Source organism: Emydura macquarii, unplaced genomic scaffold, assembly GCF_026122565.2.
Source record: "Emydura macquarii macquarii isolate MOO-44397 ecotype Brisbane River unplaced genomic scaffold, CSIRO-AGI_Emac_v2 contig_2636, whole genome shotgun sequence".
NCBI classification, from domain to species: domain Eukaryota; kingdom Metazoa; phylum Chordata; order Testudines; family Chelidae; genus Emydura; species Emydura macquarii.
The window spans coordinates 9,152,618-9,167,365 of NW_027132773.1; positions in this window are offsets into that span (position 1 = coordinate 9,152,618).

Below are 14,748 nucleotides of genomic sequence, written 5' to 3' on the forward strand. Positions count from 1 at the left end.
ATGGCAAAAAACCAAATAACATCTTGCAGTTTTTCTTTGTGTTAGATAGAAATTGAACCATCTTTCCCAGAACAATTATTATTAGTTGATAACCTCTACATTAAATTATTAGGGAGAAGGTTCATGCAACACTTTCAGGAAATTTTACTATCCAACTATTAAAAGAAAAAGCACGTTAAAAATTACAATGACAATAAAACAGTGTGCTTTCCCTGGGGTCTCTAGAAGCAACTTTATTGTTAGAGGAGCCAGACCAATGACTGAATAAGGTATAAATGGTTTGCATTTGAAGAGCACTCATCACTTCATGCTTGATGGATGAAGCATCAGCATTGTAGTTAAAATTCCTACACAGTATAAAAAACAAATTAATTTGAAGTAAAGGCAGGGGAAAACTTGAGTCTCCAAGAGGGGAAGCATCATTTCAGGATCCATTTAAGATTTTATTCCCAGGGAAAAAGTGTTAATTCTGTTTAATTATGCCAAGTGATTGCAACTAGAAGGGGAAATAAAAGCCTATCTAAGTTATTCTGAGCTGCTCACACTAGGTGGGCCCCTGTTGCATCATGAGAAGAAATCAATAGACAGGATCCAGGAGGAACCTGTGGTAATTCTCAAGCTTGCCAGAGATTTAATGAGAATCTGCACACATGTGGTGATGCTGTCTCTCACATGCAGCTTTGTTGCATAGGAAACAGGTGCTATTCTGCTAAAGGACTGAGTGTTTTTCTTGAAATCATCCTAGAAACAGCAGCTCCAGATGACAAGTAGCTTGAATATATATTTTCTATTATTTGTTCAGGGTGTTCTAGATCATAGGGGTTAAGTCCAGAAGGGACCACTAGATCAGCTTGTTTGTCCTCCTGTATATCACAGGCCACCAACACCACCCAGCACCTGCACAGTAAACTCAACAAACCAAAATGAGACCAAAGTATTACAGCCCGCAGGAGAGTAGACTATTATGTGCCACAGGCAAAGAATAGGAGGGACTGAAGTGCACTAGTGCCCAAAGCCCCTGCAAGGGCAGGGAAATGATTAAATGAGATAAACCCAGATAACCCTTGCAAATGACCCACACTGGCATGCTGCAGAGGAAGGTGAAAAAACCCCAAGGACACTGCCAATCTGATTTGGGGAAAATTCCTTCCTGACCCCATATATGGCCATCAGTCAGAACCTCAGTATGTGAGCAAGAACTAGCCAGCCCGGCATCTGAGGAGGGGTTTATACTGATGGCGGCAAATTTGCCGCCGCCAGATCAATCTTTCTGGATCAATTGAACGGTCAGTGAGACCCGCTCAATCGATCAGGAAGTCGACTAAGTAAATCCACCCCCCCAAGTAGTGTAGCACTGCGTCGCGTCGACAGGAACGCTGTTCCTATCGGCTCAGTGCAGTGTTAACAGCGCACACAAGGGAAGCAGAGCAGTTGACACGAGTTACGCAAACTACTCTGTGTAGTTTGTGTAACTCCCGTTGACTGCCACTGAATAGCACGGTAAGTGTAAAGCAGCCCTGAGAGAGAGAATATTTGATACTACCTCAGAGCACTGATCCACCCCAGTGGCCATCTCTGATGCTTTAGAAGAAGGAGCTAGCGCCCCCCCTACCCAAACACCCCAGAATACACTGACCCCTTCAGGAGGCCAGCTGAAATCTCAGGCAAGCAACTCCCAAAGAAAAGCACGTGGAGATTCAGAATTCAGCAAGGATTGCACAGGGTCAACCTCCCCACATTCAAGTCCCCAAAAAGAACAAAAGGAATTAACCTAATTCTTAAGTAACTTTATAAAATCTTACGATAATGTAATAAATAATAATAACTTAATTTTTACAACATAACATGGCTACTTTATAAACCACATACATTATCCTCACAGTTATACATAGACATAAATAAAAAAAAACAAATTAAATTTAAACAGGTCAGTCCCCACAAAAACACAATGAGAAGAAAGAATTCCCAAAAGCTTAGGTTGAGTTCATCTGAATCTCAGAGTCTTTGATCACCAGATCTATACAGTCTGCTGAGTCAAAAAGCAACATCTTCCTTTCCCAGGCTTGTAGAAATCTTCAGCTGGAATCTATGCAAACTCTTCCTCCTCCTCTGCTGAAAATTGCTCAGTTAGCTAGTCAGCTAACCAATTAATCAATCACTCAATTAAATATATAGATCTTTTAAAAAAAAATCCTGTTACAAGAAAAATACAAATGTAAGCAAGGTCTAAATGGCACTCTCCCTACTCAGCAGCTGAAAGGGGGGCCCGTTATTTGCATAGGCTTTGTATTTGCATGAGTACAGTTAAGTACTCAGCATATTGCCTTAGCACACTAGGTGTTGAGCATGATGGGAAATGGTCAATGTGTCTGGTATTGTGTTACAAGTCACTTTTGTGTTAACTGCAGGGGTAATGAAATGTTGTCCTTTGATTGTATGAACAAATGGCATCAGATCTGTGTTTAGCCTGCTCTGATGAAAAAATTCACTCTCACCTAAACAGAGCCCAACAAAGATGGCAGACAGATGTTTCAGCATTGCAAGCAGAGTAAGGGGGGTTGAGGTTTGTTTTCTGTTGAGATCATATTAGCCCTGGCAAAGGGTTACTCTCAGGCATGAATTGATGATCTCATCCCATTGTTAAAAGGTAGAATTAATGATTCCTCTTGGAGTATTTTGTTTGTTAAAAGCATGGACATTGCTCTTGTGTCAGCAGAAGGGTTTCCCATGAGCTGAAAGCTGAAATTCATTAAGAGCTGGATCACTAGAGGAACTGGGAAACCTTGACTGACAACCAGCAGAGAGGTTCCAGCAGTTGGCGGTGTCTGCAGACAGCAGGATCCGTTGGCATCTGCAGATGGTGGAAGCCAGCAGTGGGGACTTGGGGAGGCCTGGAGGTGGTACGAGACAGCAGCGGAAGAGGCCTGGTCAAGTCTGCATCCAGCAGGAGCTTGGAGGGGGGACTGGCTGAGCCTCAACCGAGGGGTGGACATTGCAACTATGGTGGTCAGTACAGGGAAAAACAAGAAGGAAGAGGTGAAGGACACACCCCTGTACTTTAGGGTAGGTTTGGCTCATTGAGTTCATGAATTCTGTTTGTCAAACCAGTGCTGTGTTATGTCCTTCCTGTTATTAAAAGGTTTACTTTCTACACTCAGACTCTGCGAGAGAGGAAGTATTGCCCTTTGGGGCACCCAGATTTCCCAGGTGACTGGGTGGGGGATCTAGCCAGTTTGGTGTGGTATCATTGACAGGGACCCCTAGATATAGAACCCGGCCCTTGCCGCTGCCGACTCTGTCTGGCAGAAGGGTTACATAAAACTGAGAATAGCAAAATAAATGACTCTTTCCCCATCATCGCACTGAAATAAGAGAAAAGCTAGTGAACCAAATTAGTTGAGACAATTTAACTAAAACAGTTTTGCTAAAATCAAACAACATTAAAAGTATAGAATGAAAATAAAAAATTATTTTTCTCTCCAAATTTTCCCTTTTTATAACCGACATTGCATGGACTTCCATGTTGGAGGGTTCCAGAAGGGTAGCCATGTTAGTCTGTTTTTAGTTTCTTAGCAAAACAGCAAGATCCTGCGGTACCTTAAAGACTAACAAATTTATATGGGCATAAGCTTTCGTGGGCAGAAACCCACTTCGTCGGATGCAGGAGGTTTAACAACATCACTAACCTGCTGCAAAATGCTTCAGAATTAGGCAAAACAGCCTGCATTCTGCTTCAGGGGCTCAGCTTCTCCCAACCCACACAGGGCACATGGCCTTTTGCAAAGCAACTGCCGTGACTACTTGCCCTCATGGAGTCCGAATCCAGCAACATGGAGGGAACCTACACAGAGCATACCCAAAACTACCACATTCCAGAAACTTCGGAGAGTGGAGAGCTAATTGTGCATCTGCCTAGCAACAATGACAATGACGCAATTCATTCCTACCAACCCCCCCCCCCATAGATCTCTTAAAGAAATATCACTCTATTATGCACGTGGGTTACACTTTCAGTAACAGATGATATAAACCGGAAATGAGCCCCAGGGCTGCTGAGCCCTGCACCCCACCATCACAAGCTACCCTGTCATACAATCACACTCATAAATTTGCCCAGCTCTTTCTTAAAACAAATTAAATTGTTTGCCCCCACAACTCCTATTTAGAAACTGTTGCAGAAATCTCACCCCTCTGATAGTCAGAACCCTTCTTCTAATTTCCAGCCTGGATTTGCTCACATCCAGCTTGTGTACATTTGTTCTTGTGCCAACAGTATCCTAGAGCTTAAATAGATTTTCATCCTTCCTGTTAAACATTTTGGGACAGCAAAATATCCCTTCCTGGCTGGCTGTAAAGTCTCATTCACTTTTGTTTCAATATTGATAATTTTCAGTCACTTTTTTGCTTGTTCATTTTTTAATTTGCTTCTCCCTGGTTTGGATTGGGATTTTTATTGTTATCAGGAGTGCTCCAAACAGTAGTGAATGGCAGGGTCCCCACATGGTGGGGAAAAAGGGTACATTTTACTGGGGCCCAGAGGCCCTGGAGGGGGGGGGAGGGGCTCAGCCTAGTCTACAACCCCCATTACCATGAGGAAAAAATTGAGGCTAAATTGTAGATCATGCCTGAGGATATTTGTAGAAACTTATTTCCCTGTATCTATGTATCTATTGTCCAGATCTTGTGAGATTTGCCGAAGCCAAACAGAAGCAGTGTTAGAGCAGTCTCAAGCAACATTCTGAACAATGAGTTGCTGGGCCTGCTGGTCCAGCCCAGCCATTCTCTAGAATAGAGAGTGTGTGCTTGTGCAGTTAAACTAGGACTTGTACTTTGGACTGAGAGACAGAGAGATTTGGGCTCATCTCTGTGACATGGTTTATCATATCAAGATCAGGACCTACCAGTCCCAGAGTTCCTTGTGCATAGGCAGGACAGCTGGTGGGAGGGGCAAAGCAAACCACCATAAGACAGTGGGAGCCAGAGCTATTGCTTCTTCTGGAAGGATTTGCAGGCCCAAAATATATGTGAGTAAGTGTCTAATTCACCCGACCCTCACTGCCATGTCTGGTGGTGGCAGCTATAAATACAAATCAGGCAGCCAGAAACGTAAGGAGGTAAAAGAAAGGGAACTAAAAGAAGTTAAAGGCCATCCATCTATTGTCCAGTTTTTCAAATCAGACAAGACCTTTCTGCAGTCAGGCAACATACTAACTAGGGAAGCAGATGAACAAAATCAAGACATTGACAGGATATAATACCTTTATAATGACCAAAAAGTTACAAAATAGTCAGCAAACTTGTAGGATTCTCAGGCTGGGTGTTATGTTAAACAAAAATAGCAAAGGGGGGGGCATTTTTCAGAAATGTAGAATATGTAACAGTAATTTCAGAATTCAAACTTTTTTCATGGCTCATGAGATTGTATGTATGGGATGAGAGATTGTGGTATGTGTGTGGGAGGGGGCCTGTGTTAAAAGTTTGTACGGGGCCCAAAAAATGTATGCTTGGGCCTTGGTGAATGGTGACTCTTCTGTTTGGTTTTTCCCGACTGGAACACTTCATGCTGATTAATAAATAGGCCATGCTAAGAACTACATGGGAAATTTCCAGTCATTTGTTAGACATCACCAGGAGTAGAGCCCAAATAATTTTCTTCACTTGGGGCCATCTACTTCAGGTTTTGGAATCCTTCAAAACCGCTCTCTTGGGTAATACAAATATGAAATGTGGGATACTACGCACACCCATGGGCTTTAGAGTTTCACTTGTACTAATGTCTAGTGCTTGCTGTACCAGGGAACAGGTTGAGTTGCACAAAAAGCTGTTTACAAACAGCTGAGTTAGAAAGTGGGTTTCAAGTAGGCCTGTTTGTAATCCTGTGTTCATAGTCTGCAAAACTATGTGAGGAGAGTGAATTTTGAACTGGAGTGAAAATTCATTTATACCCACATTTTCAAAAGCAACACTGATTTTGGATGCCACAGGTTTGGGATGCCCAGCTTGAGACAGCGTGGAGTCTCTCTAGGTGGCACTTGAAATTAGTGACTACTTTTGAAAATGTTGACCTGTATCATGGAATAGTTGAAGCCCTTTGGCACTGTGATCATGGCTTTCCAATGCTCTTGCACAGTGCCTACCACACTTGGGTCCCAGTCTAGATTATAATATAAATATTATAGTATAAATAATTGGATTATTAGATGCTTGACATACTTGCTGTTTTTACCAACTGGGTGACTAAACTATAAGGAACTTTTTGCATTTGCTTTACATGCTTTAGAAAATGCTTCTTATATCTTTCATATGAGAAGATTAGCACTGCAAGATCATAGGAAGAACCTCAGCTGATGTCAATTGTCATAACTTCACTGTTTAAATTTTTAGAGCCAAGCTAGCTTTCTCTGGAGATAATGGTAAAATTCCCATTGTCCTATCTATGAATTTCCAAGTCGCACGACTTTGAGATAATGCAGATCAAAAAGCCCACACTGACAACACTCAAGAAGAGCCAGCTGTGGAATGAACATAGGAGATTAGACAAATCCTGAATCTAACCACCTTTAGGAATTCTGCAAATCCTTTTCTCTTTGATATTTTTTTTTTTTTTGCCATAACCAGAACAACATTCACAACATCAATCATCCCCTTCTACAGCCAACAAAAAAATCCAAAGAAGCCAACTCCTAGCAGAAGTCGAAATTAAGTCAACAGCAACACTGTTCAACTTCAATAGAGCCAAAATTTTAACTAGCATGTTTTTTTATAATTCAGAAGAGAAAGGAGCGATAGAGTCCATAAAGTCTACTAGGAACTTCACTATTGCCAGTGTACTTTCTGTAGATGGCATGTGGATGGGCAGCAGTACAATCTCTAAGATAGATAGACAGACTTCACTGAGAGTGAGATGAAGCCCTACACTGGTATTTGAAAAGGCAACCTATTTTTCATAAGAAAGCCAAGTTGGTTCATTTTATGATAATACTTTGAATCAGATTATATATACTAGGTATTATTAAATATCAACTGAATGTTAAGTCTGCTTGTTGAGGAATAATGCTTGAAAAACAAGTACTATTTGGATATAGCATGTTGAGGTTCTGCTCAATAAGTATTTTTTAATAAGCAAGAAGGTTGTTAATGTTTTGACTACCATGCTACTGATTGAACTGAGCCCTGAAGTAACAGATCTGGAGGAGATAAAAACTTTAAATCCCAAGCAGAAGGATGGATAAAACCTTTTTATTGTCTGAGGTATACCTGTGAGTTAACTAATTGTGAAGTGATAATAAATGATTTAATTATTTCCCATCTGTTAGGATTTCAATTAGGTGCTGCTCAATTTAGATAGCTACAAACATTCCATCATTCTATTTTGCATTCCCTATCCAGGCTTATACCACTGGCAGGTGAAATCATGTTATTGCCATCTGGGGCAAAAGGATAGAAGGAGTTTTCTTTTTAAGAGTTACCATTTAAAAAAAAAAATCATTGTAACTGTAATCCGACTGTGACAGGTGTGGCATCTGCTCATTAAATTGTATGTACCCTACTTTCAGGCTAAAAAAATGTATGAATTGTGTCTTACTCCAAAGTACCAGAGAAGAAAACTTTCTTAACTTTGTGATAATGTTGGTGCTGTATACCAATGAAGTTTACCGTTTAAAAAAATAAACACCGCATTTCTAAAAGTATGCACATGAGCAATTAAGGGAGGGGAGATAAAAAGTCAAATACATTTACAGTTCTCTTATTAAATGTACAAGTGTTAGATATCACCTTGTATGTTCCAAATACAGCTTTAATTCCCTTCTGGTTTTCCACCACCCTGTGTCCGCAAATGCACCAGCGATCCCCTTACATCTCCCTCAAATCATAAATACTTCTCATAAATGCTCTGAAACGCTCCCAAATTACCACTCACTCAGTTTATTCATCTATTATTAGCTAGAAACACCAACCTCTACTACAGCTGTTTGGGAAATGTTAATGAGAAATGGAAACAAAAATTCTTAAAATCTACCCCCCCATTTTCTAACTGGCCCTTCTATCTATTTTTTCACAATACCCATCACCATGTTATTAAGCAGTTGTTTCAATGTTTTTACAGACCAGAATCTAGACTCTTGCCAGTCCCAACTATCATATGGTCAAGAAAATACACTTATCATTCCTTATTCTTCCTGTATGGTCCAGAAGCACCTTTCCACCATCTGCTGTTCTAGTCTAAGGCAGATAATTCAATCTATCCCATTCACCCTTATGTATGTAAATCCCATTTCTTTCCTTTTTCACCCTCCTGTTAAAAATCAGAGATTTCATCTTCCAGATATAGACCATTTGTCCATCTTCATCCAAGCAATGAAGACCTTGGAGCACCCAGTACCTCCAACCAGACTCTTTATTACATAATTTATCATGGGAGACAGAAGGGAGTTGATGTGGCTGTAGAATGCATTCCACTTTTCAGCTGTGCTCCATTATTTCAAAATGCTAAAACCTTTAAATGTTGTGTTCATAGATATGGTACTAATTATATATGTTCTTACAATTCTTGATAACAGAATGTAGTATCTTCTGCTTACTCAATCTTAATGTTATATCCATCATTGCTACTATTCGTCACTCTATTACAGTTCTTTCACCACCACTTAAATTTTTTTATTGTTCAAAATACATTTTATATTTTAAAATCCTGTATAGGAATCCTATGGTGAAGCAAAATATAACTAAAAACTTCTCCAGCATTCAGCATCATTCTTTGCAAATGAAACATGGTGGCATCATCTGAGCTGTGACTTCTCTCGAGTGCAGCAGCTCACAATGAGAGCCATGGAACTCAGTCTGAGGCCCCCCAGAATCCTGGATTTTGCAGACACAAACTGAGCCCAGTGATGCAGCCAGTGGAAGGAGCTGTAGACAGACCGGACCGTGCAGGATGACAACAGCAAGAAAGGAAAATTATTATTTTATCTTGTTAGGGAATAAGTCAGAGAGGTCTGGAGCATTTTGAAGCTCACCCCTGCCTCCAGGCTCTCAGCAGTCTAGGAGCCCTGGGTAACTATTGCTCCCCAAAGCAGAACACAACTGTGAAGTTCTTCACTAAAGACCAACCTAAAGGGGGAAGGGATAGACCTCTAGGTTGCAGCCTTGCACACATTGACTGCTACATGCAATTTTGGGGACTTGACGGACTTCCTAATTCAGGACAGAATAATTTGTGGCACTTGGGATCACAACCTGAGAGCGTGGCTTCTCTAGAAATGTCATCTCACATGTTCAGACATGGGGCATGCAGTGAAAAGCTGAAGAGAAAGAATGAAAGCCCTAAGAGGTACAACATTTCCAGAAGAATATGTAGGGACACAGTAGTAAAGGAGAGCAGGTGACCAGGATTTCATACCCTTAGATGCATTTAATGTGGGAAACATCATGAGCGAGTAAAGGAGAAGTGCCCTTAGCTAGGACAGCGTTATAAGAAACAATACCAACTCCTATGCATGCAACAATGTTAATAGAGAAATGCCCTGTCCGATTTCAGCTGCATATCCTGCAGTGTGATTCCTCAAATTGAATTGGAATTGAACACTCATTACCAAGAGCCGGCACAACGGCAGCATAATGCAGCAGGCAAAAAAAAATGTGATTCATAGTCACGAACCCAAAATATAAGAAGATACCAACTATAGTTTGTGGTGGTGGTGAATGGTAAACACTACAGACCCTTATTGGGGAATATAGCCATGCAGCCCATGGATCTGATCAGGATGCAGCATCAGAAATTTATAGTTGTAGCGCAGGAAGCAAAAAAGAGAATCCCACGGACAATGGAGACAATTTTGAAAGCATATGGGGATGTTTTCAAAGGAAGTGGGTCCCTACAGTAGATCCTACAGTGGAAGGAAAATTTCAGTGGCACTATGTAATCCAAAAATAAAGGAGCTCAAGAACAGGGAAATGGTATCACAGTTTGACCTATGCAGGCCAGTAAAGCCTGGCTAAGCGGCATGGTGGAGGTAAACAAGCCATCAGGCGAATTATGCATCTGCATAGACCTAAAGCCCCTGAACCCGGCATTGAAAAGATGATACTATCTACTGCCCACAATTGATGACATCATGCCAGAACTTTCCAAAACCAGAACCTTTACAGTCAGTGATGTGAAGAATGGGTTTTGGCACATAAGCCTGGATAATGAGTCCAGCGTGCTGACAACCATTGCAACACCATTTGGTCACTACAGTGTATGCAGCCACCTGGCTGCAGTAGCAGAACACATATATCAACTCACAAGGCAGTATGTTGAATAAGATCATGTAGGTTATCAACAGCAAGCATTTGACATGCTGAAACAAATGATATCACATCCCCTGGGTTGAAGTACTACCATCCATACAAGCCACTAATATTCCAGCAAGATGTATTGGAGAAAGAACTGGGTGTAGTTCTCTTGCAAGATCAGTCTGTCACTTATGCTGATATAGTCCTGTCAAAGACTGAACAGGGGTTTGCCCAAATAGAAAAAGAGCTTCTGCCTTTGGAATTTGGAGTGGAGCAATTCCATTAGTACACTTATGTCCACCCAGTAATAATGCAATCAGACCAAAAACCCATAGAGACAATCATATCAAAGCCCCTTCCTAACACTCCAAAGAGTCCTAGGAGATTGCAGCGCATGTTGATGCACAGCCGGTGCCACCCAGTAGAGATCAGATACTGTCCAGGATGATTACTGCTGTTAGCTGACACCCTGAGCAGGACATAAATATCAAGCATCAGCAAGCTTGGGGAAGGGGATTAGGACATAGAATCCATTAACATGATGCACTGGCTCTCAGTTTCAACTGCAAAGCTGATGGAAATCTAAGAGGCTATGGAAAACGACATTGAGATTCAGACAGTCAAGAGAACGATATTAGCAGAGTAGCCAGAAGACAAAAGTCAAGTATTGGTAAGAGCAGAACCAAATTTTCTAGTTAAAGATGAACTGAGTGTGCAGGATCGAATCACATTTTGAGGATAGAGAGCTGTTGTCCCCATCTCATTACATTACGATTTCATGCAAAAAATACATGCTTCACACTTGGGCATAGATAGCTGTCTTGGACAGCCTCAAGAATGTATTTACTGGGTTTGACCAGATGTTGCTCATTCTTCCAAAAGGGGTGTTTGCTTTGCCTAATATTGCACCGATATATTTACTGCAGCAACCTTCAAATGTTATCACACTCCCCAAATAGCAGAACTCTTCTACCTGTTCGATTTCTTTTCCACCCATGTATGCCTTTGCATCTGTTGTCTAGTTGCCTATCTTCATAATCTTGCTTTTCTCTGCATTTACTTTCAATCCAATTTTTGCTGCTTCCTGTAAGGGCAATCATTCGTTCCCTGTCATACTCAATTAAGCAATGTTGTCGACAAAGTCAAGGTTGTGAAACTCATCTCTGCCAACCCATTTTATGCTGTCCACAATGCCTTTTGTTGCCTGTTCATCACCCAGTCTATTGCTAATGCAAAGAGGATTCTCGGTCTTTTTTGCATTCAGCTTTATTCTTTGAAAATGAAATATTTGTGAAGCAGCAGGGAGGAACTGATGTCTTGCCAATAGACCCAAGAAGAATGGGAACCTCAGAAGCTGAAGGCCTGTTCTTAACATTCAAATGGGTTGAAAAATTAGGCAAAGCATATCCAGACATCATATCTGAAAGCATTCCTTAGAGAAAAAGTGTTCCTTAAAGCAGTTAATGTACATGCACGTGCAAGTTGTTTGATGTAAGCATTAAGCAGCTCTGAGTTTCAATCTACTAACTGCTATCATTTAATATTTACCATGTAATTCCTGATTGTATTTAAAAAGCTGTGTTCTACTCGCTTAGATAATATACACTAATATACACAATGGACTAAGTGAAAATGCCAACACACAATCATGATCACACAAAGGCTAGTGTGTTCAAATAAAAGTATACTGAAAAAAGTGTTAACCTTTATTTCAGGCAAACTGTGGTTTTTTTGGTATTTTGTCTTTGAAACTATGCAGCAAGTTCTTCTGGAAGGGCACAAAGAAAAAAATCATTATAATCTTATTTAATTCTATGACAGCTCTTCACTCAGATGTGAAGAGCCTCAGGTAACATGACTTAGGCCAATTGTTTCACTTATCAAAAATAGATAACATAAGCCCTAAACAAATCCGGCTGCATGGTTGTTTTTTGACCTCTTATTGAACGTTTGTCAATTGTCACTTTGACTCACAGTCCTACATTAAGAAGACTGAAAAATATTGCTTTGCTTGTGTAGATTCATATTGACATAGTTTTTTCTTTAGCAGTATATCATCAATACAATGCTGTGCTCCTCTGATGATTTAGTACACAAAAATATAGCACAAGCCAAAGGACATTGGTAAGGAGCTTATTTATTTCTGGTTATGTTGTTTTACTTGGGCCTGAACATAAAGGTAAATGTTTCAGCTTTATTTTGGGCGTGTAGACAGACAGACAGACACACACACACACACATACACACTCTTCATTCCGCTAAGGCAACTTTGCAGTGTGCAAATAGTCCTTAAATCATTCAAAGATTCTCAGGAGTGGATTCTGCCTGTGTAGTAGGGGATCTCTACTGGCATAGAAAGACCCTAGCTGTGTATTATGTTAGCCATTTTCCCCAATCCCAGCATAAAGGGTAAGCAGGAGCACGATGGGTGGGCAGAAGTGTGTGTTAGCAGTGGAAGGGGGTGTAGCAGAGCTGAGCTCCACTGAGTCTGATCCTTCACTGGCCAAGGGAACATTATGCCAATAGCGTAAGGTAGAATAGGACCTTTCCTGCTTTAACTCCTGCTGGGATTGGGCAGGGAGCTGCAGCAGGTTCCCAACAGCCATTACGTGAGAATACAGCTCAGACATAGTGGTGAATATGGGCCATAACATATATATGGATGCACACCCAAATACGGCAGCCATTTTTATATGGTAAATTACAGAGCTAATTTGATAAACTATTTTCCGCTTGCACCTTTAATCACCTACTTCATGTAATAAAATAACATAAAATAAATAACTTTTCATTCACTATATTTAAGTTCAGGCACTTGAAAATTAAAATCAAAATCTTGAATAGTAACAACATGACAAAAGCATTTGTTTTCTGTGCTTCATGCTAAATTCAATGTACCTGGTTGATAAGGAACATAGGGCACCAGCTTCTGAGCCATACACAGTTGTAACCTTTGTTATATGTTCCTCATTTTCTGAGTGCTTGATTTGAGATGATGGGGTTTGAAGGAGTGCCGAGCTCTCACAACTACAACTGAAGTTTATGGGATCTGTGCTTTGACCATATAAAGTACCATGTAATGCTACTTATTCTGAAAAAAATTAAGTCCTAGGTGTTTCATATTGGGCACCCAAAATTAGTGGAAACATTTACTCTCTCTGTGCCTCAGTTTTCCATCTGCAAAATAGGGATAATATTACCCCTCATCTCACTGGGATGTTCTGTCCTCAGAGCAGGACGTGAGTAATGTGCAGTAAATAGAGCATGGGGCCACACATTAAATGAGCACTGTTCCTCTAGTGCACTAAATGAGGCCAATGTTCTATGAGAAAAAATAGCATGTGGTCATGTAGTGAAACACTGTCTCATAATGCGCACAAGGGAGCTAAATTAAGGCTGTGCAGGCAACCTTAATTCTGGCACTTCCTAAATTATAGGTGCTTTGATGTTGTTTTATATGCGGGTTTTTATGTAATATTATATATATACTGTGTGTATGCACACACCACATGGAGTAGAGATTGCATCCCATATAGCAATGTGTTGCCATGAAGAAGGCATTTGATTGAGAGTCAGAAAACTGGGTTTCTAATTCTTTTTCTCTGCCACTAGCGTGCTGTGAGATCTTGAGCAAATTTTTTCACCTCTGTCCCTCAGTTTCCCCATCTAATAAATAGGAATAGTTACCTTTCTTTGTGAAGTACTTTGGATTAGTGAAAGCGCTAAGTGTTATTATGATACATTTATTTTATCATGCATCTCTGACTGCCTCACCTGTACTCTTCTCATTAATCTAGCTCCATCAGGAGTTTTAGTATGTCAGGCCTATCAGCAACTTCAGGGGATTAAAAAAGCCCAAAACAAAACCAAACAATTTCAGAAATCATATTTCCCTTTTTCACTCTGTGAAATGTCCATTCCCCAAATTACACTGGCTGCAAGGGTAAATAAAGATAGAAGCTTTATTCCATTGGAAAAAGGAGTGCACATAGTCCTAACAGGAAATACAGCAGATGCTTCTAGCTCTGAAAAGTCCCCAGATATTTGATGTTAAAATCCATGACATCTTTATGGATAGAAAGCTATTTTAGGTTATTTTAAAGGGTTTATAGCATCCTTTATATTTGGACTCATGGCAAATAAGAGATCTGGCTTCACAAGCAGAGGGACACAAAAAGATCCCAATAAAATTTTTAAAACTTTTAAAAACATTTGTCAAATGAATTTTTTTTTAATCTGAATGGTGTATGTGGAATACACAATGGTTCGGACTGCAAGACAGGTTTTACTGTCATTCAGTTAGGACAGTCTGCATAACCCTCTCATGGCTTTGTTGCTTGTCAGTAATGCAGCTATCCCAAACTCATGCTGCTAAAACTTTGATATGATGTCATAATGCATTCTCTATAAACGTGTGTGGTGTGTATATATGTCTGTGTGTAAAAAATGTACAGACACACTGTCTGCCCT